Source organism: Pseudophryne corroboree, assembly GCF_028390025.1.
Source record: "Pseudophryne corroboree isolate aPseCor3 chromosome 12 unlocalized genomic scaffold, aPseCor3.hap2 SUPER_12_unloc_1, whole genome shotgun sequence".
NCBI classification, from domain to species: domain Eukaryota; kingdom Metazoa; phylum Chordata; class Amphibia; order Anura; family Myobatrachidae; genus Pseudophryne; species Pseudophryne corroboree.
Genome location: NW_026967485.1, coordinates 1,068,790 through 1,095,993, shown reverse-complemented (window position 1 = coordinate 1,095,993; position 27,204 = coordinate 1,068,790). Strand labels below are relative to the sequence as shown.

At 49.8% G+C, this 27,204-nt stretch overlaps 34 non-coding genes and 5 pseudogenes across 34 annotated transcripts; all 39 read left to right on the top strand.

Annotated features, from left to right (window-relative positions):
* Positions 1–64: 64 nt before the first annotated feature.
* On the top strand, positions 65–227 carry LOC134982252 (U1 spliceosomal RNA). Its single transcript, XR_010190993.1, has one exon. It is a non-coding gene; the product is annotated as a U1 spliceosomal RNA (small nuclear RNA).
* A 671-nt stretch (positions 228–898) lies between these two features.
* LOC134982527 (U1 spliceosomal RNA) lies at positions 899–1,062 on the top strand. Its single transcript, XR_010191215.1, has one exon. It is a non-coding gene; the product is annotated as a U1 spliceosomal RNA (small nuclear RNA).
* Positions 1,063–1,214: 152 nt separating this feature from the next.
* LOC134982274 (U1 spliceosomal RNA) lies at positions 1,215–1,376 on the top strand. The gene has a single exon (XR_010191005.1). It is a non-coding gene; the product is annotated as a U1 spliceosomal RNA (small nuclear RNA).
* A 671-nt stretch (positions 1,377–2,047) lies between these two features.
* On the top strand, positions 2,048–2,211 carry LOC134982761 (U1 spliceosomal RNA). Its single transcript, XR_010191428.1, has one exon. It is a non-coding gene; the product is annotated as a U1 spliceosomal RNA (small nuclear RNA).
* Positions 2,212–2,363: 152 nt separating this feature from the next.
* LOC134982941 (U1 spliceosomal RNA) lies at positions 2,364–2,526 on the top strand. The gene has a single exon (XR_010191567.1). It is a non-coding gene; the product is annotated as a U1 spliceosomal RNA (small nuclear RNA).
* Positions 2,527–3,141: 615 nt separating this feature from the next.
* LOC134982518 (U1 spliceosomal RNA) lies at positions 3,142–3,305 on the top strand. Its single transcript, XR_010191207.1, has one exon. It is a non-coding gene; the product is annotated as a U1 spliceosomal RNA (small nuclear RNA).
* Positions 3,306–3,457: 152 nt separating this feature from the next.
* On the top strand, positions 3,458–3,599 carry LOC134982958 (U1 spliceosomal RNA; annotated as a pseudogene).
* A 682-nt stretch (positions 3,600–4,281) lies between these two features.
* Positions 4,282–4,445, top strand: LOC134982494 (U1 spliceosomal RNA). The gene has a single exon (XR_010191185.1). It is a non-coding gene; the product is annotated as a U1 spliceosomal RNA (small nuclear RNA).
* Positions 4,446–4,597: 152 nt separating this feature from the next.
* Positions 4,598–4,760, top strand: LOC134982980 (U1 spliceosomal RNA). Its single transcript, XR_010191585.1, has one exon. It is a non-coding gene; the product is annotated as a U1 spliceosomal RNA (small nuclear RNA).
* A 674-nt stretch (positions 4,761–5,434) lies between these two features.
* Positions 5,435–5,598, top strand: LOC134982573 (U1 spliceosomal RNA). The gene has a single exon (XR_010191257.1). It is a non-coding gene; the product is annotated as a U1 spliceosomal RNA (small nuclear RNA).
* A 152-nt stretch (positions 5,599–5,750) lies between these two features.
* Positions 5,751–5,913, top strand: LOC134982264 (U1 spliceosomal RNA). The gene has a single exon (XR_010190999.1). It is a non-coding gene; the product is annotated as a U1 spliceosomal RNA (small nuclear RNA).
* Positions 5,914–6,583: 670 nt separating this feature from the next.
* Positions 6,584–6,747, top strand: LOC134982270 (U1 spliceosomal RNA). The gene has a single exon (XR_010191003.1). It is a non-coding gene; the product is annotated as a U1 spliceosomal RNA (small nuclear RNA).
* A 2,700-nt stretch (positions 6,748–9,447) lies between these two features.
* LOC134982895 (U1 spliceosomal RNA) lies at positions 9,448–9,611 on the top strand. Its single transcript, XR_010191525.1, has one exon. It is a non-coding gene; the product is annotated as a U1 spliceosomal RNA (small nuclear RNA).
* A 152-nt stretch (positions 9,612–9,763) lies between these two features.
* LOC134982214 (U1 spliceosomal RNA) lies at positions 9,764–9,899 on the top strand (annotated as a pseudogene).
* A 698-nt stretch (positions 9,900–10,597) lies between these two features.
* On the top strand, positions 10,598–10,761 carry LOC134982638 (U1 spliceosomal RNA). Its single transcript, XR_010191315.1, has one exon. It is a non-coding gene; the product is annotated as a U1 spliceosomal RNA (small nuclear RNA).
* A 152-nt stretch (positions 10,762–10,913) lies between these two features.
* Positions 10,914–11,076, top strand: LOC134982840 (U1 spliceosomal RNA). Its single transcript, XR_010191501.1, has one exon. It is a non-coding gene; the product is annotated as a U1 spliceosomal RNA (small nuclear RNA).
* A 674-nt stretch (positions 11,077–11,750) lies between these two features.
* On the top strand, positions 11,751–11,914 carry LOC134982528 (U1 spliceosomal RNA). The gene has a single exon (XR_010191216.1). It is a non-coding gene; the product is annotated as a U1 spliceosomal RNA (small nuclear RNA).
* A 152-nt stretch (positions 11,915–12,066) lies between these two features.
* Positions 12,067–12,229, top strand: LOC134982226 (U1 spliceosomal RNA). Its single transcript, XR_010190974.1, has one exon. It is a non-coding gene; the product is annotated as a U1 spliceosomal RNA (small nuclear RNA).
* Positions 12,230–12,903: 674 nt separating this feature from the next.
* LOC134982708 (U1 spliceosomal RNA) lies at positions 12,904–13,067 on the top strand. Its single transcript, XR_010191381.1, has one exon. It is a non-coding gene; the product is annotated as a U1 spliceosomal RNA (small nuclear RNA).
* A 152-nt stretch (positions 13,068–13,219) lies between these two features.
* On the top strand, positions 13,220–13,355 carry LOC134982213 (U1 spliceosomal RNA; annotated as a pseudogene).
* Positions 13,356–14,053: 698 nt separating this feature from the next.
* Positions 14,054–14,217, top strand: LOC134982725 (U1 spliceosomal RNA). The gene has a single exon (XR_010191396.1). It is a non-coding gene; the product is annotated as a U1 spliceosomal RNA (small nuclear RNA).
* A 152-nt stretch (positions 14,218–14,369) lies between these two features.
* Positions 14,370–14,532, top strand: LOC134982781 (U1 spliceosomal RNA). Its single transcript, XR_010191446.1, has one exon. It is a non-coding gene; the product is annotated as a U1 spliceosomal RNA (small nuclear RNA).
* Positions 14,533–15,206: 674 nt separating this feature from the next.
* LOC134982707 (U1 spliceosomal RNA) lies at positions 15,207–15,370 on the top strand. Its single transcript, XR_010191380.1, has one exon. It is a non-coding gene; the product is annotated as a U1 spliceosomal RNA (small nuclear RNA).
* A 152-nt stretch (positions 15,371–15,522) lies between these two features.
* LOC134982901 (U1 spliceosomal RNA) lies at positions 15,523–15,685 on the top strand. The gene has a single exon (XR_010191530.1). It is a non-coding gene; the product is annotated as a U1 spliceosomal RNA (small nuclear RNA).
* A 674-nt stretch (positions 15,686–16,359) lies between these two features.
* Positions 16,360–16,523, top strand: LOC134982656 (U1 spliceosomal RNA). Its single transcript, XR_010191331.1, has one exon. It is a non-coding gene; the product is annotated as a U1 spliceosomal RNA (small nuclear RNA).
* A 142-nt stretch (positions 16,524–16,665) lies between these two features.
* LOC134982949 (U1 spliceosomal RNA) lies at positions 16,666–16,828 on the top strand. The gene has a single exon (XR_010191574.1). It is a non-coding gene; the product is annotated as a U1 spliceosomal RNA (small nuclear RNA).
* Positions 16,829–17,498: 670 nt separating this feature from the next.
* On the top strand, positions 17,499–17,660 carry LOC134982636 (U1 spliceosomal RNA). Its single transcript, XR_010191313.1, has one exon. It is a non-coding gene; the product is annotated as a U1 spliceosomal RNA (small nuclear RNA).
* A 3,240-nt stretch (positions 17,661–20,900) lies between these two features.
* Positions 20,901–21,064, top strand: LOC134982561 (U1 spliceosomal RNA). The gene has a single exon (XR_010191246.1). It is a non-coding gene; the product is annotated as a U1 spliceosomal RNA (small nuclear RNA).
* A 152-nt stretch (positions 21,065–21,216) lies between these two features.
* On the top strand, positions 21,217–21,352 carry LOC134982268 (U1 spliceosomal RNA; annotated as a pseudogene).
* A 698-nt stretch (positions 21,353–22,050) lies between these two features.
* Positions 22,051–22,214, top strand: LOC134982590 (U1 spliceosomal RNA). The gene has a single exon (XR_010191272.1). It is a non-coding gene; the product is annotated as a U1 spliceosomal RNA (small nuclear RNA).
* Positions 22,215–22,366: 152 nt separating this feature from the next.
* Positions 22,367–22,529, top strand: LOC134982839 (U1 spliceosomal RNA). The gene has a single exon (XR_010191500.1). It is a non-coding gene; the product is annotated as a U1 spliceosomal RNA (small nuclear RNA).
* Positions 22,530–23,203: 674 nt separating this feature from the next.
* On the top strand, positions 23,204–23,367 carry LOC134982566 (U1 spliceosomal RNA). The gene has a single exon (XR_010191250.1). It is a non-coding gene; the product is annotated as a U1 spliceosomal RNA (small nuclear RNA).
* Positions 23,368–23,519: 152 nt separating this feature from the next.
* LOC134982969 (U1 spliceosomal RNA) lies at positions 23,520–23,682 on the top strand. The gene has a single exon (XR_010191583.1). It is a non-coding gene; the product is annotated as a U1 spliceosomal RNA (small nuclear RNA).
* Positions 23,683–24,356: 674 nt separating this feature from the next.
* Positions 24,357–24,520, top strand: LOC134982706 (U1 spliceosomal RNA). Its single transcript, XR_010191379.1, has one exon. It is a non-coding gene; the product is annotated as a U1 spliceosomal RNA (small nuclear RNA).
* Positions 24,521–24,672: 152 nt separating this feature from the next.
* On the top strand, positions 24,673–24,807 carry LOC134982271 (U1 spliceosomal RNA; annotated as a pseudogene).
* Positions 24,808–25,506: 699 nt separating this feature from the next.
* Positions 25,507–25,670, top strand: LOC134982670 (U1 spliceosomal RNA). Its single transcript, XR_010191344.1, has one exon. It is a non-coding gene; the product is annotated as a U1 spliceosomal RNA (small nuclear RNA).
* A 152-nt stretch (positions 25,671–25,822) lies between these two features.
* On the top strand, positions 25,823–25,985 carry LOC134982780 (U1 spliceosomal RNA). The gene has a single exon (XR_010191445.1). It is a non-coding gene; the product is annotated as a U1 spliceosomal RNA (small nuclear RNA).
* A 674-nt stretch (positions 25,986–26,659) lies between these two features.
* LOC134982705 (U1 spliceosomal RNA) lies at positions 26,660–26,823 on the top strand. Its single transcript, XR_010191378.1, has one exon. It is a non-coding gene; the product is annotated as a U1 spliceosomal RNA (small nuclear RNA).
* A 152-nt stretch (positions 26,824–26,975) lies between these two features.
* Positions 26,976–27,138, top strand: LOC134982779 (U1 spliceosomal RNA). Its single transcript, XR_010191444.1, has one exon. It is a non-coding gene; the product is annotated as a U1 spliceosomal RNA (small nuclear RNA).
* The last annotated feature ends 66 nt before the right edge of the window (positions 27,139–27,204 follow it).

The following is a 27,204-nucleotide window of genomic DNA, read 5'->3' as shown; positions in this document are numbered from 1 at the left end:
TGGATCTCTTTCACTTGACAGGGGGGTGCCCGAGCAGCGACCCTCCCCAGCTCTAGCCCAACTCCTACTTACCTGCCAGGTGAGATACTATGATCATGAAGGTGCTTCTCCCAGGGCAAGGCTCACCCATTGCACTCTGGTTGTGCTGCCCCTGTGATTTCCCCAAATGTGGGAAACTTGACTGCATAATTTGTGTTTCCCTTGGTCGGCTCTCGTATAATTCAGATCTCTTTGTCTCAGGTCTATCTCCAGCCTAGTTTGCTGTCTGTTTCCACTTCTCTTTTCTTGAGCCGCTCCCTTCTATGCCCTTGCGCACTATCCTGACTTCTCCCGTCTGCTTACTTCGTGCCTTCCAACGCACAATGCAAACTACAGGTAGTGCTGCAGGGCCCACACCCTTTTACTTGCCTTACAGAGCAGCTCTGGAGCAGTTACAGTGCCCAGCTGCTGCAAGAAATCAGCTTGAATGCTTCAGGGGCTGGGGCATAGCCAACATGAGCCCCACACCGAAGGAGGGTGGAGGTGTGTAATGCTAACTAGGGGTCATCCAAGCGCCGCAAAAGGCCGCCATGCCCTGCACGCCCCTTTTCTCTTTTCATATGCAGACGAGGGTTGAAGCCAACTTTGACCCACTGCTTGGATGGCATCACCATATGCAAATCCATCTGCTGCAGGCCTTCCCCCAGGAATGCTTGCACTAGTTGTAGCATTTGGTTTGTTGTTTGGGGGTGCTTCAGTATTAGGCAGCCTTCTGCCCTCCCATGTTCATCTGAAAATATGTGTTCTCCCTGCAGTTGTTGTCCCCAGATGAGAGTTCCCTTGTGCTGCCTCAGTTGAATCTCCTTTACTTGACAGAGATGTGCCTGAGCAGCGGCCCTCCCCAGCCCTATCCCAAATCATACTTATTTTGCATAGGAGAGACCATGGTCTTGAAGATTGTTCTCCCAGGGTGAGGTTCATTCATTGCATTCTGGGTATGCTGACCCCTGTGATTTCCCCAAATGTGGGAAACTCAACTGCATTATTTGTGGTAGTGGGGGACTGTGTTTGTGCTTTCCTCTGGTCAGCTCTGGTAAAAGTCAGATTTCTTTGTTTCAGTTCTTCCTCTAGCCTTGTTCTTCTTTCGAGAGTTCCCTTGTGCTGCCTCAGTTGGATCTCCTTCACTTGACAGGGGGGTGCCCGAGCAGCGACCCTCCCCAGCTCTAGCCCAACTTCTACTTACCTGCCAGGTGAGATACTATAATCATGAAGGTGCTTCTCCCAGGGCAAGGCTCACCCATTGCACTCTGGATTTGCTGCCCCTGCGATTTCCCCAAATGTGGGAAACTTGACTGCATAATTTGTGTTTCCCCTGGCGGCTCTCGTATAATTCAGATCTCTTTGTCTCAGGTCTCTCTCCAGCCTAGTTTGCTGTCTGTTTCCACTTCTCTTTTCTTAAGCCGCTCCATTCTATGGCCTTGCGCACTATCCTTACTTCTCCCGTCTGCTTACTTTGTGCCTTCCAATGCACAATGCAAACTACAGGTAGTGCTGCAGGGCCCACACCCTTTTACTTGCCGTACAGAGCAGCTCTGGAGCTGTTACAGTGCCCAGCTACTGCAAGAAATCAGCTTGAATGCTTCAGGGGCTGGGGCATAGCCAACATGAGCCCCACACCAAAGGAGGGTGGAGGTGTTTAATGCGAACTAGGGGTCATCCAAGCGCCGCAAAAGGCCGCCATGCCCTGCACGCCCCTTTTCTCTTTTCATATGCAGACGAGGGTTGAAGCCAACTTTGACCCACTGCTTGGATGACATCACCATATGCAAATCCATCTGCTGCAGGCCTTCCCCCAGGAATGCTTGCACTAGTTGTTGCATTTGGTCTGTTGTTTGGGGGTGCTTCAGTATTAGGCAGCCTTCTGCCCTCCCATGTTCATCTGAAAATATGTGTTCTCCCTGCAGTTGTTGTCCCCAGATGAGAGTTCCCTTATGCTGCCTCAGTTGAATCTCCTTTACTTGACAGAGATGTGCCTGAGCAGCGGCCCTCCCCAGCCCTATCCCAAATCATACTTATTTTGCATAGGAGATACCATGGTCATGAAGATTATTCTCCCAGTGTGAGGTTCATTCATTGCATTCTGGGTATGCTGACCCCTGTGATTTCCCCAAATGTGTGAAACTCGACAGCATTATTTGTGGTAGTGGGGGACTGTGTTTGTGTTTTCCTCTGGTCAGCTCAGGTAAAAGTCAGATTTCTTTGTCTCAGATCTTCCTCTAGCCTTGTTCTTCTTTCGAGAATTCCCTTGTGCTGCCTCAGTTGGATCTCCTTCACTTGACAGGGGGGTACCCGAGCAGCGACCCTCCCCAGCTCTAGCCCAACTCCTACTTACCTGCCAGGTGAGATACTATGATCACGTAGGTGCTTCTCCCAGGGCAAGGCTCACCCATTGCACTCTGGGTGTGCTGCTCCTGCGATTTCCCCAAATGTGGGAAACTTGACTGCATAATTTGTGTTTCCCCTGGTCGGCTCTCGTATAATTCAGATCTCTTTGTCTCAGGTCTCTCTCCAGCCTAGTTTGCTGTCTGTTTCCACTTCTCTATTCTTAAGTGCCTTCCAATGCACAATGCAAACTACAGGTAGTGCTGCAGGGCCCACACCCTTTTACTTGCCGTACAGAGCAGCTCTGGAGCTGTTACAGTGCCCAGCTGCTGCAAGAAATCAGCTTGAATGCTTCAGGGGCTGGGGCATAGCCAACATGAGCCCCACACCGAAGGAGGGTGGGGGTGTTTAATGCGAACTAAGGGTCATCCAAGCGCCGCAAAAGGCCGCCATGCCCTGCATACCCCTTTTCTCTTTTCATATGCAGATGAGGGTTCCAGCCAACTTTGGCCCACTGCTTGGATGACATCACCGTATGCAAATCCGTCTTCTGCAGAACGTCCCCCAGGAATGCTTGTACTAGTTGTTGCATTTGGTTTGTTGTTTGGGGGTGCTTCAGTATTAGGCAGCCTTCTGCCCTCCCATGTTCATCTGAAAATATGTGTTCTCCCTGCAGTTGTTGTCCCAAGATGGGAGTTCCCTTGTGCTGCCTCAGTTGAATCTCCTTTACTTGACAGAGATGTGCCTGAGCAGCGGCCCTCCCCAGCCCTATCCCAAATCATACTTATTTTGCATAGGAGATACCATGGTCATGAAGATTGTTCTCCGAGGGTGAGGTTCATTCATTGCATTTTGGGTATGCTGACCCCTGTGATTTCCCCAAATGTGGGAAACTCGACTGCATTATTTGTGGTAGTGGGGGACTGTGTTTGTGCTTTCCTCTGGTCAGCTCTGGTAAAAGTCAGATTTCTTTGTCTCAGATTTTCCTCTAGCCTTGTTCTTCTTTCGAGAGTTCCCTTGTGCTGCCTCAGTTGGATCTCCTTCACTTGACAGGGGGGTACCCGAGCAGCAACCCTCCCCAGCTCTAGCCCAACTCCTACTTACCTGCCAGGTGAGATACTATGATCATGAAGGTGCTTCTCCCAGGGCAAGGCTCACCCATTGCACTCTGGGTGTGCTGCTCCTGCGATTTCCCCAAATGTGGGACACTTGACTGCATAATTTGTGTTTCCCCTGGTCGGCTCTCGTATAATTTAGATCTCTTTGTCTCAGGTCTCTCTCCAGCCTAGTTTGCTGCCTGTTTCCACTTCTCTTTTCTTGAGCCGCTCCCTTCTATGCCCTTGCGCACTGTCCTGACTTCTCCCGTCTGCTTACTTTGTGCCTTCCAACGCACAATGCGAACTACAGGTAGTGCTGCAGGGCCCACACCCTTTTACTTGCCTTACAGAGCAGCTCTGGAGCTGTTACAGTGCCCAGCTGCTGCAAGAAATCAGCTTGAATACTTCAGGGGCTGGGGCATAGCCAACATGAGCCCCACACCGAAGGAGAATGGAGGTGTTTAATGCGAACTAGGGGTCATCCAAGCGCCGCAAAAGGCCGCCATTCCCTGCATAACCCTTATTCTCTTTTCATATGCAGATGAGGGTTCCAGCCAACTTTGGCCCACTGCTTGGATGACATCACCGTATGCAAATCCGTCTTCTGCAGACCTTCTCCCAGGAATGCTTTTACTAGTTGTTGCTTTTGGTTTGTTGTTTGGGGGTGCTTCAGTATTAGGCAGCCCATGTTCATCTGAAAATATGTGTTCTCCCTGCAGTTGTTGTCCCCAGATGAGAGTTCCCTTGTGCTGCCTCAGTTGAATCTCCTTTACTTGACAGAGATGTGCCTGAGCAGCGGCCCTCCCCAGCCCTATCCCAAATCATACTTATTTTGCATAGGAGATACCATGGTCATGAAGATTGTTCTCCCAGGGTTAGGTTCATTCATTGCATTCTGGGTATGCTGACCCCTGTGATTTCCCCAAATGTGGGAAACTCAACTGCATTATTTGTGGTAGTGGGGGACTGTGTTTGTGCTTTCCTCTGGTCAGCTCTGGTAAAAGTCAGATTTCTTTGTCTCAGATCTTCCTCTAGCCTTGTTCTTCTTTCGAGAGTTCCCTTGTGCTGCCTCAGTTGGATCTCCTTCACTTGACAGGGGGGTGCCCGAGCAGCGACCCTCCCCAGCTCTAGCCCAACTCCTACTTACCTGCCAGGTGAGATACTATGATCATGTAGGTGCTTCTCCCAGGGCAAGGCTCACCCAATGCACTCTGGGTGTGCTGCCCCTGCGATTTCCCCAAATGTGGGAAACTTGACTGCATAATTTGTGTTTTCCCTGGTCGGCACTCATATAATTCAGATCTCTTTGTCTCAGGTCTCTCTCCAGCCTAGTTTGCTGTCTGTTTCCACTTCTTTTTTCTTAAGCCCCTCCCTTCTATACCCTTGTGGACTATCCTGACATCTCCTCCTGTCTGCTTACTTTGTGCCTTCCAATGCACAATGCAAACTACAGGTAGTGCTGCAGGGCCCACACCCTTTTACTTGCCTTACAGAGCAGCTCTGGAGCTGTTACAGTGCCCAGCTGCTGCAAGAAATCAGCTTGAATGCTTCAGGGGCTGGGGCATAGCCAACATGAGCCCCACACCGACGGAGGGTGGAGGTGTTTAATGCAAACTAAGGGTCATCCAAGCACTGCAAAAGGCTGCCATGCCCTGCATACCCCTTTTCTCTTTTCATATGCAGATGAGGGTTCCAGCCAACTTTGGCCCACTGCTTGGATGACATCACCGTATGCAAATCCGTCTTCTGCAGACCTTTTCCCAGGAATGCTTGTACTAGTTGTTGCATTTGGTTTGTTGTTTGGGGGTGCTTCAGTATTAGGCAGCTTTCTGCTCTCCCATTTTCATCTGAAAATATGTGTTCTCCCTGCAGTTGTTGTCCCCAGATGAGAGTTCCCTTGTGCTGCCTCAGTTGAATCTCCTTTACTTGACAGAGATGTGCCTGAGCAGCGGCCCTCCCCAGCCCTATCCCAAATCATACTTATTTTGCATAGGAGATACCATTATCATGAAGATTGTTCTCCCAGGGTGAGGTTCATTCATTGCATTCTGGGTATGCTGACCCCTGTGATTTCCCCAAATGTGGGAAACTCGACTGCATTATTTGTTGTAGTGGGGGACTGTGTTTGTGCTTTCCTCTGGTCAGCTCTGGTAAAAGTCAGATTTCTATGTCTCAGATCTTCATCTAGCCTTGTTCTTTTTTCGAGAGTTTCCTTGTGCTGCCTCAGTTGGATCTCCTTCACTTGACAGGGGGGTACCCGAGCAGCAACCCTCCCCAGCTCTAGCCCAACTCCTACTTACCTGCCAGGTGAGATACTATGATCAGGAAGGTGCTTCTCCCAGGGCAAGGCTCACCCAATGCACTCTGGGTGTGCTGCTCCTGCGATTTCCCCAAATGTGGGACACTTGATTACATAATTTGTGTTTCCTCTGGTCGGTTCTCGTATAATTCAGATCTCTTTGTCTCAGGTCTCTCTCCAGCCTAGTTTGCTGTCTGTTTCCACTTCTCTTTTCTTGAGCCGCTCCCTTCTATGCCCTTGTGCATTATCCTGACTTCCCCGTCTGCTTACTTTGTGCCTTCCAACGCACAATGCAAACTACAGGTAGTGCTGCAGGGCCCACACCCTTTTACTTGCTTTACAGAGCAGCTCTGGAGCTGTTACAGTGCCCAGCTGCTGCAAGAAATCAGCTTGAATGCTTCAGGGGCTGGGGCATAGCCAACATGAGCCCCACACCGAAGGAGGGTGGAGGTGTTTAATGCGAACTAGGGGTCATCCAAGCGCCGCAAAAGGCAGCCATGCCCTGCACACCCCTTTTTTATTTTCATATGCAGACGAGGGTTGAATCCAACTTTGACCCACTGCTTGGATGACATCACCATATGCAAATCCGTCTGCTGCAGGCCTTCCCCCAGGAATGCTTGCACTAGTAGTTGCATTTGGTTTGTTGTTTGGGGGTGCTTCAGTATTAGGCAGCCTTCTGCCCTCCCATGTTCATCTGAAAATATGTGTTCTCCCTGCAGTTGTTGTCCCCAGATGAGAGTTCCCTTGTGCTGCCTCAGTTGAATCTCCTTTACTTGACAGAGATGTGCCTGAGCAGCGGCCCTCCCCAGCCCTATCCCAAATCATACTTATTTTGCATAGGAGATACCATGGTCATGAAGATTGTTCTCCCAGGGTGAGGTTCATTCATTGCACTCTGGGTATGCTGACCCCTGTGATTTCCCCAAATGTGGGAAACTCGACTGCATTATTTGTGGTAGTGGGGGACTGTGTTTGTGCTTTCCTCTGGTCAGCTCTGGTAAAAGTCAGATTTCTTTGTCTCAGATCTTCCTCTAGCCTTGTTCTTCTTTCGAGAGTTCCCTTGTGCTGCCTCAGTTGGATCTCCTTCACTTGACAGGGGGTGCCCGAGCAGCAATCCTCCACAGCTCTAGCCCAACTCCTACTTACCTGCCAGGTGAGATACTATGATCTTCACTGTTAGGGCAATCAGGATGTGGAATTCCCTGCCAGGGAAGGTGGTAATGGCGGACTCTGTAATTGGATTTAAAAAAGGAATGGATACATTTCTGAATGAAAAAGCTATCCAAGGTTATAATACTTAAAATATCAACATGGTTAATCCGGGGGTAACATGAGTTATAGTAGCTAACTAGTCATAAAACATTATTCAGCAAGTATGTAGAATCATCACAACTTAAAACAGGTTGAACACGTTGGGCAATTTGCCTCTATTCAACCTCAAAAACTATGTTACCATATGTTACTATATTACTATGTTACTGTAGTATACAGAACACCACAATGTAATGAGCAGTGATAGTGAGCACTGATGAGGATACTAGAACTGACACTGAGCAGCAAGATGCAGCACTGGACTATTAGTAATGTACTGTAGTATGCTGAGCACCACAATGCAGCACAAGACAATGAGCAGTGATACTGAGCACTGATGAGGATACTACTGAGAACTGACACTGAGCAGGAGAGACACACTACTAGTATTACTGAGCAGCAATAAGTAACCACTGATACTGAGCACTGATATTGAGATTTCCACTGAGAGAACATAGCCACGTCCTCTCCGCTCTCTCTTCAATGCACGAGTAAAAATGGCGGCAACGCGCAGCTCTTTATATGGAATCCGAATCTCGCGAGAATCCGACAGCGGGATGATGACATTTTCCCTTGTTCAGGTTTTCCGAGTCAGGCGGGAACAACCGAGCCTGCCTCGGACCAGTGTAAACCACGTGGAGTTCGTCGGGAATTCGGTTCTCGGAGAACCGAACCCGCTCCTCTCTACCTTATACCCATCAATTGTTTTTATTTTCAATCTAAGCCCCTGCAGTTTTCTGTAAGCATCTGCTTCGCTATGATGATCAACAAGTCACAAGGGCAAACACTCAGGGCTTGAGGCGTAGATCTTAGGACCAGCTGCTACAAGCATGGCAGAGGTGTCACTATCACTGGTGACACCCAGAGAGGTGGCGAGGGAGATTGTAATGCAGTGCGCGCAGATAAACAGCGCAATGGTAAAAAGGAGGCATGGTTTCATAGGTAGGGGCGTGGCCTGGTGGCCTGAATCTACATTTTGTTGCTCCGGGTGTCCCGGGGGTTGGGGGCTGCACCCGGGGACTAGTGTGTGAGCGGTGCTGGCTCCTGCACAGTGACAGGGCATGGCCACCCAGCATGACGCCTCCCTTCTTGACCATGCTGTAATTGCAGTCGCACTGCAGTTCAGCGTGATCATAAAAAATGGTGTAGGCTCCTGCTGGTGCAGACTGTAGAGAAAAGCTGCTGTGACCACGCCCCCTGTGTCTCCTCCGTTGCAGACCCCATTTTGAAGCCTTGCCCCCGGACTAAGAGAAAAGAATGCCCTTGCGCACTATCCTGACTTCTCCTCCCGTCTGCTTAATTTGTGCCTTCCAACGCACAATGCGAACAACAGGTGGTGCTGCAGGGCCCACACCCTTTTACTTGCCTTACAGAACAGCTCTGGAGCTGTTACAGTGCCCAGCTGCTGCAAGAAATCAGCTTGAATGCATCAGGGGATGGGGCATGGCCAACATGAGCCCCACACCAAAGGAGGGTGGAGGTGTTTAATGCAAACTAGGGGTCATCCAAGCACTGCAAAAGGCCGCCATGCCCTGCATGCCCCTTTTCTCTTTTCATATGCAGATGAGGGTTCCAGTCAACTTTGGCCCACTGCTTGGATTTACATCACCGTATGCAAATCCGTCTGCTGCAGACCTTCCCCCAGGAGTGCTTGTACTAGTTGTTGCATATGGGCCCTCATTCCGAGTCGTTCGCTCTGTAAATTTCATCGCATCGCAGTGAAATTCTGCTTAGTACGCATGCGCAATATTCGCACTGCGACTGCGCCAAGTAATTTTACAATGAAGAAAGTATTTTTACTCACGGCTTTTTCTTCGCTCCGGCGATCGTAATGTGATTGACAGGAAATGGGTGTTACTGGGCGGAAACAGGCCGTTTTATGGGCGTGTGGGAAAAAACGCTACAGTTTCCGGAAAAAACGCAGGAGTGGCCGGAGAAACGGGGGAGTGTCTGGGCGAACTCTGGGAGTGTTTGTGACGTCAAACCAGGAACGACAAGCACTGAACTGATCGCAGATGCCGAGTAAGTCTGAAGCTACTCTGAAACTGCTAAGTAGTTTGTAATCGCAATATTGCGAATACATCGGTCGCAATTTTAAGAAGCTAAGATTCACTCCCAGTAGGCGGCGGCTTAGCGTGTGTAACTCTGCTAAAATCGCCTTGCGAGCGATCAACTCGGAATGAGGGCCATGGTTTGATATTTGATGGTGCTTCAGTATTAGGCTGCCTTCCGCCCTCCCATGTTCATCTGAAAAGATGTGGTCTCCCTGCAGTTGTTGTCCCCAGATGAGAGTTCCCTTGTGCTGCCTCAGTTGAATCTCCTTTACTTGACAGAGATGTGCCTGAGCAGCGGCCCTCACCAGCCCTATCCCAAATCATACTTATTTTGCATAGGAGATACCATGGTCATGAAGATTGTTCTCCCAGGGTGAGGTTCATTCATTGCATTCTGGGTATGCTGACCCCTGTGATTTTCCCAAATGTGGGAAACTCGACTGCATTATTTGTGGTAGTGGGGGACTGTGTTTGTGCTTTCCTCTGGTCAGCTCTGGTAAAAGTCAGATTTCTTTGTCTCAGATCTTCCTCTAGCCTTGTTCTTCTTTCGAGAGTTCCCTGGTGCTGCTTCAGTTGGATCTCCTTCACTTCACAGGGGGGAACCCGAGCAGCGACCCTCCCCAGCTCTAGCCCAACTCCTACTTACCTGCCAGGTGAGATACTATGATCATGAAGGTGCTTCTCCCAGGGCAAGGCTCAACCATTGCACTCTGGGTGTGCTGCTCCTGCGATTTCCCCAAATGTGGGAAACTTGACTGCATAATTTGTGTTTCCCCTCGTCGGCTCTCGTATAATTCAGATCTCTTTGTCTCAGGTCTCTCTCCAGCCTAGTTTGCTGTCTGTTTCCACTTCTCTTTTCTTGAGCCGCTCCCTTCTATGCCCTTGCGCACTATCCTGACTTCTCCCGTCTGCTTACTTCGTGCCTTCCAACGCACAATGCGAACTACAGGTAGTGCTGCAGGGCCCACACCCTTTTACTTGCCTTACAGAGTAGCTCTGGAGCAGTTACAGTGCCCAGCTGCTGCAAGAAATCAGCTTGAATGCTTCAGGGGCTGGGGCATAGCCAACATGAGCCCCACACCGAAGGAGGGAGGAGGCGTGTAATGCAAACTAGGGGTCATCCAAGCGCTGCAAAAGGCCGCCATGCCCTGCACGCCCCTTTTCTCTTTTCATATGCAGACGAGGGTTGAAGCCAACTTTGACCCACTGCTTGGATGACATCACCATATGCAAATCCATCTGCTGCAGGCCTTCCCCCAGGAATGCTTGCACTAGTTGTTGCATTTGGTTTGTTGTTTGGGGGTGCTTCAGTATTAGGCAGCCTTCTGCCCTCACATGTTCATCTGAAAATATGTGTTCTCCCTGCAGTTGTTGTCCCCAGATGAGAGTTCCCTTGTGCTGCCTCAGTTGAATCTCCTTTACTTGACAGAGATGTGCCTGAGCAGCGGCCCTCCCCAGCCCTATCCCAAATCATACTTATTTTGCATAGGCGATACCATGGTCATGAAGATTGTTCTCCCAGGGTGAGGTTCATTCATTGCATTCTGGGTATGCTGACCCCTGTGTTTTCCCCAAATGTGGGAAACTCGACTGCATTATTTGTGGTAGTGGGGGACTGTGTTTGTGCTTTCCTCTGGCCAGCTCTGGAAAAAGTCAGATTTCTTTGTCTCAGATCTTCCTCTAGCCTTGTTCTTCTTTCGAGAGTTCCCTTGTGCTGCCTCAGTTGGATCTCTTTCACTTGACAGGGGGGTGCCCGAACAGCGACCCTCTCCAGCTCTAGCCCAACTCCTACTTACCTGCCAGGTGAGATACTATGATCATGAAGGTGCTTCTCCCAGGGCAAGGCTCACCCATTGCACTCTGGGTGTGCTGCCCCTGCGATTTCCCCAAATGTGGGAAACTTGACTGCATAATTTGTGTTTCCCTTGGTCGGCTCTCGTATAATTCAGATCTCTTTGTCTCAGGTCTCTCTCCAGCCTAGTTTGCTGTCTGTTTCCACTTCTCTTTTCTTCAGCCGCTCCCTTCTATACCCTTGTGCACTATCCTGACTTCTCCTCCCGTCTGCTTACTTTGTGCCTTCCAATGCACAATGCAAACTACAGGTAGTGCTGCAGGGCCCACACCCTTTTACTTGCCTTACAGAGCAGCTCTGGAGCTGTTACAGTGCCCAGCTGCTGCAAGAAATCAGCTTGAATGCTTCAGGGGATGGGGCATGGCCAACATGAGCCCCACACCAAAGGAGGGTGGAGGTGTTTAATGCGAACTAGGGGTCATCCAAGCAGCGCAAAAGGCCGCCATGCCCTGCACGCCCCTTTTCTCTTTTCATATGCAGATGAGGGTTGAAGCCAACTTTGACCCACTGCTTGGATGACATCACCGTATGCAAATCCGTCTTCTGCAGAACTTCCCCCAGGAATGCTTGCACTAGTTGTTGCATTTGGTTTGTTGTTTGGGGGTGCTTCAGTATTAGGCAGCCTTCTGCCCTCCCATGTTCATCTGAAAATATGTGTTCTCCCTGCAGTTGTTGTCCCCAGATGAGAGTTCCCTTGTGCTGCCTCAGTTAAATCTCCTTTACTTGACAGAGATGTGCATGAGCAGCGGCCCTCCCCAGCCCTATTCCAAATCATACTTATTTTGCATAGGAGATACCATGGTCATGAAGATTTTTCTCCCAGGGTGAGGTTCATTCATTGCATTTTGGGTATGCTGACCCCTGTGATTTCCCCAAATGTGGGAAACTCAGCTGCATTATTTGTGGTAGTGGGGGACTGTGTTTGTGCTTTCCTCTGGTCAGCTCTGGTAAAAGTCAGATTTCTTTGTCTCAGATTTTCCTCTAGCCTTGTTCTTCTTTCGAGAGTTCCCTTGTGCTGCCTTAGTTGGATCTCCTTCACTTTACAGGGGGGTACCCGAGCAGCGACCCTCCCCAGCTCTAGCCCAACTCCTACTTACCTGCCAGGTGAGATACTATGATCATGAAGGTGCTTCTCCCAGGGCAAGGCTAATCCATTGCACTCTGGGTGTGCTGCTCCTGCGATTTCCCCAAATGTGGGAAACTTGACTGTATAATTTGTGTTTCCCCTGGTCGGCTCTCGTATAATTCAGATCTCTTTGTCTCAGGTCTCTCTCCAGCCTAGTTTGCTGTCTGTTTCCACTTCTCTTTTCTTGAGCCGCTCCCTTCTATGCCCTTGCGCACTATCCTGACTTCTCCTCCTGTCTGCTTACTTTGTGCCTTCCAACGCACAATGCGAACTACAGGTAGTGCTGCAGGGCCCACACCCTTTTACTTGCCTTACAGAGCAGCTCTGGAGCTGTTACAGTGCCCAGCTGCTGCAAGAAATCAGCTTGAATGCTTCAGGGGCTGGGGCATAGCCAACATGAGCCCCACACCAAAGGAGGGTGGAGGTGTTTAATGCAAACTAGGGGTCAGCCAAGCGCCGCAAAAGGCCACCATGCCCTGCACGCCCCTTTTCTCTTTTCATATGCAGACGAGGGTTGAAGCCAACTTTGACCCACTGCTTGGATGACATCACCATATACAAATCCATCTGCGGCAGGCCTTCCCCCAGGAATGCTTGCACTAGTTGTTGCATTTGGTTTGTTGTTTGGGGGTGCTTCAGTATTAGGCAGTCTTCTGCCCTCCCATGTTCATCTGAAAATATATGTTCTCCCTGCAGTTGTTGTCCCAAGATGAGAGTTCCCTTGTGCTGCCTCAGTTGAATCTCCTTTACTTGACAGAGATGTTCATGAGCAGCGGCCCTCCCCAGCCCTATTCCAAATCATACTTATTTTGCATAGGAGATACCATGGTCATGAAGATTTTTCTCCCAGGGTGAGGTTCATTCATTGCATTTTGGGTATGCTGACCCCTGTGATTTCCCCAAATGTGGGAAACTTGACTGCATTATTTGTGGTAGTGGGAGACTGTGTTTGTGCTTTCCTCTGGTCAGCTCTGGTAAAAGTCAGATTTCTTTGTCTCAGATCTTCCTCTAGCCTTGTTCTTCTTTCAAGAGTTCCCTGGTGCTGCCTCAGTTGGATCTCCTTCACTTCACAGGGGGGAACCCGAGCAGCGACCCTCCCCAGCTCTAGCCCAACTCCTACTTACCTGCCAGGTGAGATACTATGATCATGAAGGTGCTTCTCCCAGGGCAAGGCTCAACCATTGCACTCTGGGTGTGCTGCTCCTGCGATTTCCCCAAATGTGGGAAACTTGACTGCATAATTTGTGTTTCCCCTCGTCGGCTCTCGTATAATTCAGATCTCTTTGTCTCAGGTCTCTCTCCAGCCTAGTTTGCTGTCTGTTTCCACTTCTCTTTTCTTGAGCCGCTCCCTTCTATGCCCTTGCGCACTATCCTGACTTCTCCCGTCTGCTTACTTCGTGCCTTCCAACGCACAATGCGAACTACAGGTAGTGCTGCAGGGTCCACACCCTTTTACTTGCCTTACAGAGTAGCTCTGGAGCAGTTACAGTGCCCAGCTGCTGCAAGAAATCAGCTTGAATGCTTCAGGGGCTGGGGCATAGCCAACATGAGCCCCACACCGAAGGAGGGTGGAGGTGTGTAATGCGAACTAGGGGTCATCCAAGCGCTGCAAAAGGCCGCCATGCCCTGCACGCCCCTTTTCTCTTTTCATATGCAGACGAGGGTTGAAGCCAACTTTGACCCACTGCTTGGATGACATCACCATATGCAAATCCATCTGCTGCAGGCCTTCCCCCAGGAATGCTTGCACTAGTTGTTGCATTTGGTTTGTTGTTTGGGGGTGCTTCAGTATTAGGCAGCGTTCTGCCCTCACATGTTCATCAGAAAATATGTGTTCTCCCTGCAGTTGTTGTCCCCAGATGAGAGTTCCCTTGTGCTGCCTCAGTTGAATCTCCTTTACTTGACAGAGATGTGCCTGAGCAGCGGCCCTCCCCAGCCCTATCCCAAATCATACTTATTTTGCATAGGCGATACCATGGTCATGAAGATTGTTCTCCCAAGGTGAGGTTCATTCATTGCATTCTGGGTATGCTGACCCCTGTGATTTCCCCAAATGTGGGAAACTCGACAGCATTATTTGTGGTAGTGGGGGACTGTGTTTGTGCTTTCCTCTGGTCAGCTCTGGAAAAAGTCAGATTTCTTTGTCTCAGATCTTCCTCTAGCCTTGTTCTTCTTTCGAGAGTTCCCTTGTGCTGCCTCAGTTGGATCTCTTTCACTTGACAGGGGGGTGCCCGAACAGCGACCCTCCCCAGCTCTAGCCCAACTCCTACTTACCTGCCAGGTGAGATACTATGATCATGAAGGTGCTTCTCCCAGGGCAAGGCTCACCCATTGCACTCTGGGTGTGCTGCCCCTGCGATTTCCCCAAATGTGGGAAACTTGACTGCATAATTTGTGTTTCCCCTGGTCGGCTCTCGTATAATTCAGATCTCTTTGTCTCAGGTCTCTCTCCAGCCTAGTTTGCTGTCTGTTTCCACTTCTCTTTTCTTGAGCCGCTCCCTTCTATGCCCTTGCGCACTATCCTGACTTCTCCTCCTGTCTGCTTACTTTGTGCCTTCCAACGCACAATGCGATCTACAGGTAGTGCTGCAGGGCCCAGACCCTTTTACTTGCCTTACAGAGCAGCTCTGGAGCTGTTACAGTGCCCAGCTGCTGCAAGAAATCAGCTTGAATGCTTCAGGGGCTGGGGCATAGCCAACATGAGCCCCACACCAAAGGAGGGTGGAGGTGTTTAATGCAAACTAGGGGTCAGCCAAGCGCCGCAAAAAGCCACCATGCCCTGCACGCCCCTTTTCTCTTTTCATATGCAGACGAGGGTTGAAGCCAACTTTGACCCACTGCTTGGATGACATCACCATATGCAAATCCATCTGCGGCAGGCCTTCCCCCAGGAATGCTTGCACTAGTTGTTGCATTTGGTTTGTTGTTTGGGGGTGCTTCAGTATTAGGCAGCCTTCTGCCCTCCCATGTTCATCTGAAAATATATGTTCTCCCTGCAGTTGTTGTCCCAAGATGAGAGTTCCCTTGTGCTGCCTCAGTTGAATCTCCTTTACTTGACAGAGATGTGCATGAGCAGCGGCCCTCCCCAGCCCTATTCCAAATCATACTTATTTTGCATAGGAGATACCATGGTCATGAAGATTTTTCTCCCAGGGTGAGGTTCATTCATTGCATTTTGGGTATGCTGACCCCTGTGATTTCCCCAAATGTGGGAAACTTGACTGCATTATTTGTGGTAGTGGGAGACTGTGTTTGTGCTTTCCTCTGGTCAGCTCTGGTAAAAGTCAGATTTCTTTGTCTCAGATTTTCCTTTAGCCTTGTTCTTCTTTCGAGAGTTCCCTTGTGCTGCCTCAGTTGGATCTCCTTCACTTTACAGGGGGGTACCCGAGCAGCGACCCTCCCCAGCTCTAGCCCAACTCCTACTTACCTGCCAGGTGAGATACTATGATCATGAAGGTGCTTCTCCCAGGGCAAGGCTCACCCATTGTACTCTGGGTGTGCTGCTCCTGCGATTTCCCCAAATGTGGGAAACTTGACTGCATAATTTGTGTTTCCCCTGGTCGGCTCTCGTATAATTCAGATCTCTTTGTCTCAGGTCTCTCTCCAGCCTAGTTTGCTGTCTGTTTCCACTTCTCTTTTCTTCAGCCGCTCCCTTCTATACCCTTGTGCACTATCCTGACTTCTCCTCCCGTCTGCTTACTTTGTGCCTTCCAATGCACAATGCAAACTACAGGTAGTGCTGCAGGGCCCACACCCTTTTACTTGCCTCACAGAGCAGCTCTGGAGCTGTTGCAGTGCCAAGCTGCTGCAAGAAATCAGCTTGAATGCTTCAGGGGCTGGGGCATAGCCAACATGAGCCCCACACCGAAGGAGGGTGGAGGTGTTTAATGCAAACTAGGGGTCAGACAAGCGCAGCAAAAGGCCACCATGCCCTGCACGCCCCTTTTCTGTTTTCATATGCAGACGAGGGTTGAAGCCAACTTTGACCCACTGCTTGGATGACATCACCATATGCAAATCCATCTGCGGCAGGCCTTCCCCCAGGAATGCTTGCACTAGTTGTTGCATTTGGTTTGTTGTTTGGGGGTGCTTCAGTATTAGGCAGCCTTCTGCCCTCCCATGTTCATCTGAAAATATGTGTTCTCCCTGCAGTTGTTGTCCCTAGATGAGAGTTCCCTTGTGCTGCCTCAGTTGAATCTCCTTAACTTGACAGAGATGTGCCTGAGCAGCGGCCCTCCCCAGCTCTATCCCAAATCATACTTATTTTGCATAGGAGATACCATGGTCATGAAGATTATTCTCCCAGGGTGAGGTTCATTCATTGCATTCTGGGTATGCTGACCCCTGTGATTTCCCCAAATGTGGGAAACTCGACTGCTTTATTTGTGGTAGTGGGGGACTGTGTTTGTGTTTTCCTCTGGTCAGCTCTGGTAAAAGTCAGATTTCTTTGTTTCAGAGCCTTGTTCTTCTTTTGAGAGTTCCCTTGTGCTGCCTTAGTTGGATCTCCTTCACTTGACAGGGGGGTGCCCGAGCAGAGACCCTCCCCAGCTCTAGCCCAACTCCTACTTACCTGCCAGGTGAGATACTATGATCATGAAGGTGCTTCTCCCAGGGCAAGGCTCACCCATTGCACTCTGGGTGTGCTGCCCCTGCGATTTCCCCAAATGTGGGAAACTTGACAGCATAATTTGTGTTTCCCCTGGTCGGCTCTCGTATAATTCAGATCTCTTTGTCTCAGGTCTCTCTCCAGCCTAGTTTGCTGTCTGTTTCCACTTCTCTTTTCTTCAGCCGCTCCCTTCTATGCCCTTGTGCACTATCCTGACTTCCCCGTCTGCTTACTTTGTGCCTTCCAACGCACAATGCAAACTACAGGTAGTGCTGCAGGGCCCACACCCTTTTACTTGCTTTACAGAGCAGCTCTGGAGCTGTTACAGTGCCCAGCTGCTGCAAGAAATCAGCTTGAATGCTTCAGGGGCTGGGGCATAGCCAACATGAGCCCCACACCGAAGGAGGGTGGAGGTGTTTAATGCGAACTAGGGGTCATCCAAGCGCCGCAAAAGGCAGCCATGCCCTGCACACCCCTTTTTTATTTTCATATGCAGATGAGGGTTGAAGCCAACTTTGACCCACTGCTTGGATGACATCACCATATGCAAATCCGTCTGCTGCAGGCCTTCCCCCAGGAATGCTTGCACTAGTAGTTGCATTTGGTTTGTTGTTTGGGGGTGCTTCAGTATTAGGCAGCCTTCTGCCCTCCCATGTTCATCTGAAAATATGTGTTCTCCCTGCAGTTGTTGTCCCCAGATGAGAGTTCCCTTGTGCTGCCTCAGTTGAATCTCCTTTACTTGACAGAGATGTGCCTGAGCAGCGGCCCTCCCCAGCCCTATCCCAAATCATACTTATTTTGCATAGGAGATACCATGGTCATGAAGATTGTTCTCCCAGGGTGAGGTTCATTCATTGCACTCGGTATGCTGACCCCTGTGATTTCCCCAAATGTGGGAAACTCGACTGCATTATTTGTGGTAGTGGGAGACTGTGTTTGTGCTTTCCTCTGGTCAGCTCTGGTAAAAGTCAGATTTCTTTGTCTCAGATCTTCCTCTAGCCTTGTTCTTCTTTCGAGAGTTCCCTTGTGCTGCCTCAGTTGGATCTCCTTCACTTGACAGGGGGTGCCCGAGCAGCAATCCTCCACAGCTCTAGCCCAACTCCTACTTACCTGCCAGGTGAGATACTATGATCTTCACTGTTAGGGCAATCAGTATGTGGAATTCCCTGCCAGGGAAGGTGGTAATGGCGGACTCTGTAATTGGATTTAAAAAAGGAATGGATACATTTCTGAATGAAAAAGCTATCCAAGGTTATAATACTTAAAATATCAACATGGTTAATCCGGGGGTAACATGAGTTATAGTAGCTAACTAGTCATAAAACATTATTCAGCAAGTATGTAGAATCATCACAACTTAAAACAGGTTGAACACGTTGGGCAATTTGCCTCTATTCAACCTCAAAAACTATGTTACCATATGTTACTATATTACTATGTTACTGTAGTATACAGAACACCACAATGTAATGAGCAGTGATAGTGAGCACTGATGAGGATACTAGAACTGACACTGAGCAGCAAGATGCAGCACTGGACTATTAGTAATGTACTGTAGTATGCTGAGCACCACAATGCAGCACAAGACAATGAGCAGTGATACTGAGCACTGATGAGGATACTACTGAGAACTGACACTGAGCAGGAGAGACACACTACTAGTATTACTGAGCAGCAATAAGTAACCACTGATACTGAGCACTGATATTGAGATTTCCACTGAGAGAACATAGCCACGTCCTCTCCGCTCTCTCTTCAATGCACGAGTAAAAATGGCGGCAACGCGCAGCTCTTTATATGGAATCCGAATCTCGCGAGAATCCGACAGCGGGATGATGACATTTTCCCTTGTTCAGGTTTTCCGAGTCAGGCAGGAACAACCGAGCCTGCCTCGGACCAGTGTAAACCACGTGGAGTTCGTCGGGAATTCGGTTCTCGGAGAACCGAACCCGCTCCTCTATATATACTATATTACTATGTTACTGTAGTATACAGAACACCACAATGCAATGAGCAGTGATAGTGAGCACTGATGAGGATACTAGAACTGACACTGAGCAGCAAGATGCAGCACTGGACTATTAGTAATGTACTGTAGTATGCTGAGCACCACAATGCAGCACAAGACAATGAGCAGTGATACTGAGCACTGATGAGGATACTACTGAGAACTGACACTGAGCAGGAGAGACACACTACTAGTATTACTGAGCAGCAATAAGTAACCACTGATACTGAGCACTGATATTGAGATTTCCACTGAGAGAACATAGCCACGTCCTCTCCGCTCTCTCTTCAATGCACGAGTAAAAATGGCGGCAACGCGCAGCTCTTTATATGGAATCCGAATCTCACGAGAATCTGACAGCGGGATGATGACATTTTCCCTTGTTCAGGTTTTCCGAGTCAGGCAGGAACAACCGAGCCTGCCTCGGACCAATGTAAACCACGTGGAGTTCGTGGGGAATTCGGTTCTCGGAGAACCGAACCCACTCCTCTCTACCTTATACCCATCAATTGTTTTTATTTTCAATCTAAGCCCCTACAGTTTTCTGTAAGCATCTGCTTCGCTATGATGATCAACAAGTCACAAGGGCAAACACTCAGGGCTTGAGGCGTAGATCTTAGGACCAGCTGCTACAAGCATGGCAGAGGTGTCACTATCACTGGTGACACCCAGAGAGGTGGCGAGGGAGATTGTAATGCAGTGCGCGCAGATAAACAGCGCAATGGTAAAAAGGAGGCATGGTTTCATAGGTAGGGGCGTGGCCTGGTGGCCTGAATCTACATTTTGTTGCTCCGGGTGTCCCGGGGGTTGGGGGCTGCGCCCGGGGACTAGTGTGTGAGCGGTGCTGGCTCCTGCACAGTGACAGGGCATGGCCACCCAGCATGACGCCTCCCTTCTTGACCATGCTGTAATTGCAGTCGCACTGCAGTTCAGCGTGATCATAAAAAATGGTGTAGGCTCCTGCTGGTGCAGACTGTAGAGAAAAGCTGCTGTGACCACGCCCCCTGTGTCTCCTCCGTTGCAGACCCCATTTTGAAGCCTTGCCCCCGGACTAAGAGAAAAGAATGCCCTTGCGCACTATCCTGACTTCTCCTCCCGTCTGCTTAATTTGTGCCTTCCAACGCACAATGCGAACAACAGGTGGTGCTGCAGGGCCCACACCCTTTTACTTGCCTTACAGAACAGCTCTGGAGCTGTTACAGTGCCCAGCTGCTGCAAGAAATCAGCTTGAATGCATCAGGGGATGGGGCATGGCCAACATGAGCCCCACACCAAAGGAGGGTGGGGGTGTTTAATGCGAACTAGGGGTCATCCAAGCACTGCAAAAGGCCGCCATGCCCTGCATGCCCCTTTTCTCTTTTCATATGCAGATGAGGGTTCCAGTCAACTTTGGCCCACTGCTTGGATTTACATCACCGTATGCAAATCCGTCTGCTGCAGACCTTCCCCCAGGAGTGCTTGTACTAGTTGTTGCATATGGGCCCTCATTCCGAGTCGTTCGCTCTGTAAATTTCATCGCATCGCAGTGAAATTCTGCTTAGTATGCATGCGCAATATTCGCACCGCGACTGCGCCAAGTAATTTTACAATGAAGAAAGTATTTTTACTCACGGCTTTTTCTTCGCTCCGGCGATCGTAATGTGATTGACAGGAAATGGGTGTTACTGGGCGGAAACAGGCCGTTTTATGGGCGTGTGGGAAAAAACGCTACAGTTTCCGGAAAAAACGCAGGAGTGGCCGGAGAAACGGGGGAGTGTCTGGGCGAACTCTGGGAGTGTTTGTGACGTCAAACCAGGAACGACAAGCACTGAACTGATCGCAGATGCAGAGTAAGTCTGAAGCTACTCTGAAACTGCTAAGTAGTTTGTAATCGCAATATTGCGAATACATCGGTCGCAATTTTAAGAAGCTAAGATTCACTCCCAGTAGGCGGCGGCTTAGCGTGTGTAACTCTGCTAAAATCGCCTTGCGAGCGATCAACTCGGAATGAGGGCCATGGTTTGATATTTGATGGTGCTTCAGTATTAGGCAGCCTTCCGCCCTCCCATGTTCATCTGAAAAGATGTGGTCTCCCTGCAGTTGTTGTCCCCAGATGAGAGTTCCCTTGTGCTGCCTCAGTTGAATCTCCTTTACTTGACAGAGATGTGCCTGAGCAGCGGCCCTCACCAGCCCTATCCCAAATCATACTTATTTTGCATAGGAGATACCATGGTCATGAAGATTGTTCTCCCAGGGTGAGGTTCATTCATTGCATTCTGGGTATGCTGAACCCTGTGATTTTCCCAAATGTGGGAAACTCGACTGCATTATTTGTGGTAGTGGGGGACTGTGTTTGTGCTTTCCTCTGGTCAGCTCTGGTAAAAGTCAGATTTCTTTGTCTCAGATCTTCCTCTAGCCTTGTTCTTCTTTCGAGAGTTCCCTGGTGCTGCTTCAGTTGGATCTCCTTCACTTCACAGGGGGGAACCCGAGCAGCGACCCTCCCCAGCTCTAGCCCAACTCCTACTTACCTGCCAGGTGAGATACTATGATCATGAAGGTTCTTCTCCCAGGGCAATGCTCAACCATTGCACTCTGGGTGTGCTGCTCCTGCGATTTCCCCAAATGTGGGAAACTTGACTGCATAATTTGTGTTTCCCCTCGTCGGCTCTCGTATAATTCAGATCTCTTTGTCTCAGGTCTCTCTCCAGCCTAGTTTGCTGTCTGTTTCCACTTCTCTTTTCTTGAGCCGCTCCCTTCTATGCCCTTGCGCACTATCCTGACTTCTCCCGTCTGCTTACTTCGTGCCTTCCAATGCACAATGCGAACTACAGGTAGTGCTGCAGGGCCCACACCCTTTTACTTGCCTTACAGAGTAGCTCTGGAGCAGTTACAGTGCCCAGCTGCTGCAAGAAATCAGCTTGAATGCTTCAGGGGCTGGGGCATAGCCAACATGAGCCCCACACCGAAGGAGGGAGGAGGTGTGTAATGCAAACTAGGGGTCATCCAAGCGCTGCAAAAGGCCGCCATGCCCTGCACGCCCCTTTTCTCTTTTCATATGCAGACGAGGGTTGAAGCCAACTTTGACCCACTGCTTGGATGACATCACCATATGCAAATCCATCTGCTGCAGGCCTTCCCCCAGGAATGCTTGCACTAGTTGTTGCATTTGGTTTGTTGTTTGGGGGTGCTTCAGTATTAGGCAGCCTTCTGCCCTCACATGTTCATCTGAAAATATGTGTTCTCCCTGCAGTTGTTGTCCCCAGATGAGAGTTCCCTTGTGCTGCCTCAGTTGAATCTCCTTTACTTGACAGAGATGTGCCTGAGCAGCGGCCCTCCCCAGCCCTATCCCAAATCATACTTATTTTGCATAGGCGATACCATGGTCATGAAGATTGTTCTCCCAGGGTGAGGTTCATTCATTGCATTCTGGGTATGCTGACCCCTGTGATTTCCCCAAATGTGGGAAACTCGACTGCATTATTTGTGGTAGTGGGGGACTGTGTTTGTGCTTTCCTCTGGCCAGCTCTGGAAAAAGTCAGATTTCTTTGTCTCAGATCTTCCTCTAGCCTTGTTCTTCTTTCGAGAGTTCCCTTGTGCTGCCTCAGTTGGATCTCTTTCACTTGACAGGGGGGTGCCCGAACAGCGACCCTCCCCAGCTCTAGCCCAACTCCTACTTACCTGCCAGGTGAGATACTATGATCATGAAGGTGCTTCTCCCAGGGCAAGGCTCACCCATTGCACTCTGGGTGTGCTGCCCCTGCGATTTCCCCAAATGTGGGAAACTTGACTGCATAATTTGTGTTTCCCTTGGTCGGCTCTCGTATAATTCAGATCTCTTTGTCTCAGGTCTCTCTCCAGCCTAGTTTGCTGTCTGTTTCCACTTCTCTTTTCTTCAGCCGCTCCCTTCTATACCCTTGTGCACTATCCTGACTTCTCCTCCCGTCTGCTTACTTTGTGCCTTCCAATGCACAATGCAAACTACAGGTAGTGCTGCAGGGCCCACACCCTTTTACTTGCCTTACAGAGCAGCTCTGGAGCTGTTACAGTGCCCAGCTGCTGCAAGAAATCAGCTTGAATGCTTCAGGGGATGGGGCATGGCCAACATGAGCCCCACACCAAAGGAGGGTGGAGGTGTTTAATGCGAACTAGGGGTCATCCAAGCACCGCAAAAGGCCGCCATGCCCTGCACGCCCCTTTTCTCTTTTCATATGCAGATGAGGGTTGAAGCCAACTTTGACCCACTGCTTGGATGACATCACCGTATGCAAATCCGTCTTCTGCAGAACTTCCCCCAGGAATGCTTGCACTAGTTGTTGCATTTGGTTTGTTGTTTGGGGGTGCTTCAGTATTAGGCAGCCTTCTGCCCTCCCATGTTCATCTGAAAATATGTGTTCTCCCTGCAGTTGTTGTCCCCAGATGAGAGTTCCCTTGTGCTGCCTCAGTTAAATCTCCTTTACTTGACAGAGATGTGCATGAGCAGCGGCCCTCCCCAGCCCTATTCCAAATCATACTTATTTTGCATAGGAGATACCATGGTCATGAAGATTTTTCTCCCAGGGTGAGGTTCATTCATTGCATTTTGGGTATGCTGACCCCTGTGATTTCCCCAAATGTGGGAAACTCAACTGCATTATTTGTGGTAGTGGGGGACTGTGTTTGTGCTTACCTCTGGTCAGCTCTGGTAAAAGTCAGATTTCTTTGTCTCAGATTTTCCTCTAGCCTTGTTCTTCTTTCGAGAGTTCCCTTGTGCTGCCTTAGTTGGATCTCCTTCACTTTACAGGGGGGTACCCTAGCAGCGACCCTCCCCAGCTCTAGCCCAACTCCTACTTACCTGCCAGGTGAGATACTATGATCATGAAGGTGCTTCTCCCAGGGCAAGGCTAACCCATTGCACTCTGGGTGTGCTGCTCCTGCGATTTCCCCAAATGTGGGAAACTTGACTGTATAATTTGTGTTTCCCCTGGTCGGCTCTCGTATAATTCAGATCTCTTTGTCTCAGGTCTCTCTCCAGCCTAGTTTGCTGTCTGTTTCCACTTCTCTTTTCTTGAGCCGCTCCCTTCTATGCCCTTGCGCACTATCCTGACTTCTCCTCCTGTCTGCTAACTTTGTGCCTTCCAACGCACAATGCGAACTACAGGTAGTGCTGCAGGGCCCACACCCTTTTACTTGCCTTACAGAGCAGCTCTGGAGCTGTTACAGTGCCCAGCTGCTGCAAGAAATCAGCTTGAATGCTTCAGGGGCTGGGGCATAGCCAACATGAGCCCCACACCAAAGGAGGGTGGAGGTGTTTAATGCAAACTAGGGGTCAGCCAAGCGCCGCAAAAGGCCACCATGCCCTGCACGCCCCTTTTCTCTTTTCATATGCAGACGAGGGTTGAAGCCAACTTTGACCCACTGCTTGGATGACATCACCATATGCAAATCCATCTGCGGCAGGCCTTCCCCCAGGAATGCTTGCACTAGTTGTTGCATTTGGTTTGTTGTTTGGGGGTGCTTCAGTATTAGGCAGTCCTCTGCCCTCCCATGTTCATCTGAAAATATATGTTCTCCCTGCAGTTGTTGTCCCAAGATGAGAGTTCCCTTGTGCTGCCTCAGTTAAATCTCCTTTACTTGACAGAGATGTGCATGAGCAGCGGCCCTCCCCAGCCCTATTCCAAATCATACTTATTTTGCATAGGAGATACCATGGTCATGAAGATTTTTCTCCCAGGGTGAGGTTCATTCATTGCATTTTGGGTATGCTGACCCCTGTGATTTCCCCAAATGTGGGAAACTTGACTGCATTATTTGTGGTAGTGGGAGACTGTGTTTGTGCTTTCCTCTGGTCAGCTCTGGTAAAAGTCAGATTTCTTTGTCTCAGATCTTCCTCTAGCCTTGTTCTTCTTTCGAGAGTTCCCTGGTGCTGCCTCAGTTGGATCTCCTTCACTTCACAGGGGGGAACCCGAGCAGCGACCCTCCCCAGCTCTAGCCCAACTCCTACTTACCTGCCAGGTGAGATACTATGATCATGAAGGTGCTTCTCCCAGGGCAAGGCTCAACCATTGCACTCTGGGTGTGCTGCTCCTGCGATTTCCCCAAATGTGGGAAACGTGACTGCATAATTTGTGTTTCCCCTCGTCGGCTCTCATATAATTCAGATCTCTTTGTCTCAGGTCTCTCTCCAGCCTAGTTTGCTGTCTGTTTCCACTTCTCTTTTCTTGAGCCGCTCCCTTCTATGCCCTTGCGCACTATCCTGACTTCTCCCGTCTGCTTACTTCGTGCCTTCCAACGCACAATGCGAACTACAGGTAGTGCTGCAGGGCCCACACCCTTTTACTTGCCTTACAGAGTAGCTCTGGAGCAGTTACAGTGCCCAGCTGCTGCAAGAAATCAGCTTGAATGCTTCAGGGGCTGGGGCATAGCCAACATGAGCCCCACACCGAAGGAGGGTGGAGGTGTGTAATGCGAACTAGGGGTCATCCAAGCGCTGCAAAAGGCCGCCATGCCCTGCACGCCCCTTTTCTCTTTTCATATGCAGACGAGGGTTGAAGCCAACTTTGACCAACTGCTTGGATGACATCACCATATGCAAATCCATCTGCTGCAGGCCTTCCCCCAGGAATGCTTGCACTAGTTGTTGCATTTGGTTTGTTGTTTGGGGGTGCTTCAGTATTAGGCAGCCTTCTGCCCTCACATGTTCATCTGAAAATATGTGTTCTCCCTGCAGTTGTTGTCCCCAGATGAGAGTTCCCTTGTGCTGCCTCAGTTGAATCTCCTTTACTTGACAGAGATGTGCCTGAGCAGCGGCCCTCCCCAGCCCTATCCCAAATCATACTTATTTTGCATAGGCGATACCATGGTCATGAAGATTGTTCTCCCAAGGTGAGGTTCATTCATTGCATTCTGGGTATGCTGACCCCTGTGATTTCCCCAAATGTGGGAAACTCGACTGCATTATTTGTGGTAGTGGGGGACTGTGTTTGTGCTTTCCTCTGGTCAGCTCTGGAAAAAGTCAGATTTCTTTGTCTCAGATCTTCCTCTAGCCTTGTTCTTCTTTCGAGAGTTCCCTTGCGCTGCCTCAGTTGGATCTCTTTCACTTGACAGGGGGGTGCCCGAACAGCGACCCTCCCCAGCTCTAGCCCAACTCCTACTTACCTGCCAGGTGAGATACTATGATCATGAAGGTGCTTCTCCCAGGGCAAGGCTCACCCATTGCACTCTGGGTGTGCTGCCCCTGCGATTTCCCCAAATGTGGGAAACTTGACTGCATAATTTGTGTTTCCCCTGGTCGGCTCTCGTATAATTCAGATCTCTTTGTCTCAGGTCTCTCTCCAGCCTAGTTTGCTGTCTGTTTCCACTTCTCTTTTCTTGAGCCGCTCCCTTCTATGCCCTTGCGCACTATCCTGACTTCTCCTCCTGTCTGCTTACTTTGTGCCTTCCAACGCACAATGCGATCTACAGGTAGTGCTGCAGGGCCCAGACCCTTTTACTTGCCTTACAGAGCAGCTCTGGAGCTGTTACAGTGCCCAGCTGCTGCAAGAAATCAGCTTGAATGCTTCAGGGGCTGGGGCATAGCCAACATGAGCCCCACACCAAAGGAGGGTGGAGGTGTTTAATGCAAACTAGGGGTCAGCCAAGCGCCGCAAAAGGCCACCATGCCCTGCACGCCCCTTTTCTCTTTTCATATGCAGACGAGGGTTGAAGCCAACTTTGACCCACTGCTTGGATGACATCACCATATGCAAATCCATCTGCGGCAGGCCTTCCCCCAGGAATGCTTGCACTAGTTGTTGCATTTGGTTTGTTGTTTGGGGGTGCTTCAGTATTAGGCAGCCTTCTGCCCTCCCATGTTCATCTGAAAATATATGTTCTCCCTGCAGTTGTTGTCCCAAGATGAGAGTTCCCTTGTGCTGCCTCAGTTGAATCTCCTTTACTTGACAGAGATGTGCATGAGCAGCGGCCCTCCCCAGCCCTATTCCAAATCATACTTATTTTGCATAGGAGATACCATGGTCATGAAGATTTTTCTCCCAGGGTGAGGTTCATTCATTGCATTTTGGGTATGCTGACCCCTGTGATTTCCCCAAATGTGGGAAACTTGACTGCATTATTTGTGGTAGTGGGAGACTGTGTTTGTGCTTTCCTCTGGTCAGCTCTGGTAAAAGTCAGATTTCTTTGTCTCAGATTTTCCTTTAGCCTTGTTCTTCTTTCGAGAGTTCCCTTGTGCTGCCTCAGTTGGATCTCCTTCACTTGACAGGGGGGTGCCCGAGCAGAGACCCTCCCCAGCTCTAGCCCAACTCCTACTTACCTGCCAGGTGAGATACTATGATCATGAAGGTGCTTCTCCCAGGGCAAGGCTCACCCATTGCACTCTGGGTGTGCTGCCCCTGCGATTTCCCCAAATGTGGGAAACTTGACTGCATAATTTGTGTTTCCCCTGGTCGGCTCTCGTATAATTCAGATCTCTTTGTCTCAGGTCTCTCTCCAGCCTAGTTTGCTGTCTGTTTCCACTTCTCTTTTCTTCAGCCG